This window comes from Ostrinia furnacalis, unplaced genomic scaffold (genome assembly GCF_004193835.3).
Source record: "Ostrinia furnacalis isolate ACB-3 unplaced genomic scaffold, ASM419383v2 OfSCF0734, whole genome shotgun sequence".
NCBI lineage: Eukaryota > Metazoa > Arthropoda > Insecta > Lepidoptera > Crambidae > Ostrinia > Ostrinia furnacalis.
Genome location: NW_021130973.1, coordinates 281,927 through 287,283, shown reverse-complemented (window position 1 = coordinate 287,283; position 5,357 = coordinate 281,927). Strand labels below are relative to the sequence as shown.

General features: G+C 37.8%; 1 long non-coding RNA gene across 1 annotated transcript; it reads right to left on the bottom strand.

The window, feature by feature from the left end:
- Positions 1–2,072: 2,072 nt before the first annotated feature.
- On the bottom strand, positions 2,073–2,585 carry LOC114349937 (uncharacterized). The gene is made up of 2 exons (XR_003655661.1): positions 2,411–2,585; positions 2,073–2,322 (listed from the first exon to the last, which is right to left on the bottom strand). It is a non-coding gene; the product is annotated as an uncharacterized LOC114349937 (long non-coding RNA).
- Positions 2,586–5,357: the final 2,772 nt, after the last annotated feature.

The window sequence follows — 5,357 nt, the reverse complement described above, 5'->3', positions numbered from 1 at the left end:
GTTTTGGGTGCGTTGAAGTACAAACCATTCCTGTCTACAGAGTTGGAACTCTATATATATATATATATTTAACTTGTGGACAAGTTAAATATCCATTTGCTAAAACTACTCGTACTTACCATAAAAATATTTATCTGTCTTCAACCAAACACCAGAACAAAGCGTCAGCTCGGACAAAACCTAAAAACCGGTAGCGTTTAACATTAATTACCGCGGCGCAATCCAAATTTTGTAGTATTACTCTTGGGACACATGGGCAGGTAAGTTAGCGAGCAATATGAATGTTCGCTAGCTTTTTTATGCAGAACATGACATGCATTGGACCGCGATCACGCCTGATGATTAAGTGAGTCCTAGGGTGGTTCTAGGTGATACAATTTGAACTTCTTCTTTAACTATTGTAAAAGTAGATTATAACGACTGAAGTCACAATGTACTCGTAGGCCTCTTACCTTTCAATGCGCCGTAAACGTCTGCCACTATACTCTGCGATGTTACTATATCTACCATGGTTCTTTCCAATCAGTTATACTTAATCAAACTAGGGAATCGTAACACCCATGAATTCTGGATCGAGAAGGGATCACACGATGTACGATAAATAAATTATATTCTCGTAAAACACGTGCCAAAAGGCCTCTTGACACCGCCATGCAGTGTGTTTACATTTACGCATTTTAAAAAGAAATGTATAATTAGTTTACTGATGTGTCCATGTAAGACGATTATGCATTCAACTTGAAACTGCTTAGCATGAAAAACTCAGTCATTTAGCTGGGCATTTCGACATTAAGTTCGGCATTTAGTTCGTCATTTAGCTCGCCACACCGCAAGTCCGTGTGTCCACTTTAAACCGTTGCCAATGCGGCCCCGCTGCAGCCGGCTGAATTTATAGCGCACATTTACCCTGCATACTTTACACGCTGCACTCTTAACGGATAGTACATTACGCCTCCGTTTCAGCTGTGAAGTAATGCGTGCTGATGGTAGTGTTACGAGACAAGAATTTAACACGACCTGTGCAAGAAAGGATTTTTTCCTGGCGGCTTGGTGACTGGAATTGAACCGCCACCGGTGCAGACAGAGAAGATGGTGAATTGTCTGCACGTGGAAAAAGAGGTTGTCCGGCTTGCAGAAATTTATATAAGTTACCGTTCCTTGTGTGAAATTAAAAAAATGTAAATAAAACAGCTCCCTCTCAATTGACACAATTTATTTTTATCTTGTATGCTCGTATAAAGTTAACAATTACGATATTATAATAACTACTGTAATAGTGCCAATCTCAAGGGATTCAGGGTCGTTAATTAGGTTCGGTTTGGTGAATATTATTGCCACTACAAATTTCTTAAAACTCAGCCTAAATATTAAAAGACTCTACTAGTTAAGATAACTGCGCGAAGTCAGGTCGGAAAGACTCCTACTTGAAGGATGGAAAAGTGGGTACCTTGGAAGCCGTGCGGTTATAAGCCGTTACCCTGAACGTTCCTCTCTTCTTCCGGGGTCCAACGGGTCTCACACACTTTTAGGTTACAAGCAGCGTCCTCCACGGCCTCAAGCGCGCAGTGCCAGATGAAGCTCTTGCGTCTCCTCGACAGGAAAGCGTTCAAACTCTTGCAGAGACAGAGGTTTGATGACAAGGAGGAAATGCGAAGAGATCAGCAGTTTAGAAAGGAGAAATAATTTATACCAAATGATGAGAAATCAATATGAAATATTGAAATATCTAAAATGTCTATAAAAATAGTGTAAAATATGAAATCCGTATGCTCCTATATAGTTAACAATTACGATATTATAATAACTACTGTAATAGTGCCAATCTCAAGGGATTCAGGGTCGTTAATTAGGTTCGGTTTGGTGAATATTATTGCCACTACAAATTTCTTAAAACTCAGCCTAAATATTAAAAGACTCTAATAGTTAAGATAACTGCACGATGTCAGGTCGGAAAGACTCCTACTTGAAGGATGGAAAAGTGGGTACCTTGGAAGCCATGCGGTTATAAGCCGTTACCCTGAACGTTCCTCTCTTCTTCCGGGGTCCAACGGGTCTCGCACACTTTTAGGCTCCAAGCAGCGTCCTCCACGGCCTCAAGCGCGCAGTGCCAGATGAAGCTCTTGCATCTCTTCGACAGGTAAGCGTTCAAACTCTTGCAGAGACAGAGGTTTGATGACAAGGAGGAAATGCGAAGAGATCAGCAGTTTAGAAAGGACAAATATTTGATACGAAATGAAGAGAAATTAAAATATATGAAATATCAACATGTAAAATATGAAATCTATGAAATCGTAAAATACGAAATTTGAAAATTCCCAGCATCTGAAACGAAAAACACGAGTGTCAGGATCACATGTGGAACGTGGCATTAGGTTATGAAAAAAAACCGCAATGGGAAAGAAATACTTACGAAGACCGTTCGCTAATCTGAGCCTCACTCACAGTCCTCAGCATCCCAATACCCTCAACCGAACAGGATTTAGGGAATTTCTGAAAGAAACCATCACATAAAATACCACGTACTGGAATACGAAAAATATCAATCACGAAAAATAAATAAATTCTCCGACGGGAACTTACCTCATGTGTGAACCTATAGTCATAATCTGCAGGTGCAAACTCCTCAACCAATAATTCACTTAGTTCCTTCCACGACGAGACCTGATCTTTGACACCTCTATACCATAAAAGTGTTTGATCATGGAAAAAACAAAACGCCGACTTAAATAAAACACTATCAGAAACACCAAAAGCTGTCGCGCGTTCATTAACTAATTCCAAAAAGGAATGCACACTGGAATCAACTGAAAACTTTATGTTCCAATTTAAAATATTAACCTTCGATGACTGGTCCACAACAACAGTTTCCCTACAATCGTCTGACTGTAAATTGGAACTAGATTCCCCATCTGACTTGTTTGTGACGAAGCCTTCTAAAACTGAAAGGCACATGTTCAACTTCTGTTTTAAACTAGCATGAATAGCTGCGTCAACAGATTCCTTACACGCTGCTAGCCTATCCAGTCGGTGAAGCAAGTGGCAATACAAAGCCTTCGAACGAGTCAGCTGATACCGCTCCTTAGTCTTCTTGAAATTATCTAAGTGTGATTGTAATTCCTTTAACTTGCCAGAAATATTGGGCAATTCCACACTAGGTTTAAGTTCTTCATCAATAATTTCCTCAGGACTAAACTCAGAACACAATGACTTAAGTTGTTTTTTCATTTTGGGAACTGTATCTTCCGGAGACTCAGATCGAACAGTTATCTCATAAATAAGTTCGTCGCGTAATAATGAATGGTAGTAAACCGTTTTGGTATCCATTGTAAAAAGCTATGTGTAAAATAAACTAAGTGGCAAAAATATTATTTAAAAATTTTTGAATGAAAATGAATTTAAATTGTCAAATTTGTTGAGAATGGCACCTTACAAGATTGGATAAAACCTCTCACTTATGTTCTAAAACACACAATAACAACAATAATGTTATTGTTTAAAAAAAATACAAGTAATAAACAAGTATGTAAATAATTTACAAAAAAAAACAATGTACTAGGTAACTTCAAATTAATGTTATATGTCCGCAGTGACACAAAGGAAATTGTTACCTTAGTACAAAATAACAGGTAAATAGGTACTTTGTTATCCTATTACATAAACTAATTTTAAATTTCAACAAAAGTGTTTGTCCTTGAAAAATTAATTAAAATTAAAGTAAGTAACGGGTTATATGTTTACATAAAGAAACACAAAAGCAGTGTAGGTATACTAAATTGATAACCTAACAATAAAAATGTTACTTACTTGTCCCAACTATAAAACAAGTTTCAACTCAACAAAATAACCAAACATTATGTAGTTCCTCATAAATAAGAGTAAGTACGCTCTGTTATAAATAGGTTATAAGTTTATGTTGTTAACAAAATGTGGGCCACAAAAATAAAATACAGGACAAACACAACACACAACATGAGAAATTCCCTAATTACAATAATAAAATAACTAAATAAAAGTGTATGAGAGGATAGTCAGCAAACAATGTCGCTTCTTTTATTAACCATCCACCCATAAACCTTTTACAAAAAGGGTGGCAATAATAAACACCAAAGATGGGCGCCACTGCAAGAAAGGATTTTTTCCTGGCGGCTTGGTGACTGGAATTGAACCGCCACCGGTGCAGACGGAGAAGATGGTGAATTGTCTGCACGTGGAAAAGAGGTTGTCCGGCTTGCAGAAATTTATATAAGTACCGTTCCTTGTGTGAAATTAAAAAATTTAAATAAAACAGCTCCCTCTCAATTGACACAATTTATTTTTGTCTTGTAAGCTTGAATACAGTTGACAATTACGATATTATAACTACTGTAATAGATAGTGCCAATCTCAAGGGATTCAGGGTCGTTAATTAGGTTCGGTTTGGTGAATATTATTGCCACTACAAATTTCTTAAAACTCAGCCTAAATATTTAAAGACTCTAATAGTTAAGATAACTGCGCGATGTCAGGTCGGAAAGACTCCTACTTGAAGGATGGAAAAGTGGGTACCTTGGAAGCCATGCGGTTATAAGCCGTTACCCTGAACGTTCCTCTCTTCTTCCGGGGTCCAACGGGTCTCGCACACTTTTAGGTTACAAGCAGCGTCCTCCACGGCCTCAAGCGCGCAGTGCCAGATGAAGCTCTTGCATCTCTTTGACAGGTAAGCGTTCAAACTCTTGCAGAGACAGAGGTTTGATGACAAGGAGGAAATGCGAAGAGATCAGCAGTTCAGAAAGGAGTAATAATTATAGAAATCAATATGAAATATTGAAATATCTAAAATATGAAATGTAAAATCGTAAAATATGAAATATCAAAATGTAAAATATGAAATCCCGCATCTGAAACGAAAAATACCAGTGTCAGCATCACATGTGGAACGTGGCATTAGGTTATGAAAAAAACCGCAATGGGAAAGAAATACTTACGAAGACTGTTCGCTAATTTAAGCTTCACTCGCAGTCTTCAGCAACCCAATACCCTCATCCGAATAGGATTTAGGGAATCTCTGAAAGAAACGATCACATGAAATAACCACGTACTGGAATACGAAAAATATCAATCACGAAAAATAAATAAATTCTCCGACGGGAACTTACCTCATGTGTGTTATTTTTATTTATTCATCAAGAAATTATCGTGGATGCATTTTGCACCACCCGATTTGAAATAAAAGGAATTACATTCCCGAAAATAATCAAATTGCGGTTGCGCACGATCGACAAATTCCTAAGTGATTTGACAGCTCCACTGACAGCCGCTCTGTCATAGACATCGCGATACGTTTCGTTTCGCCGTTTGAAAAAGTAAATACTGTACTA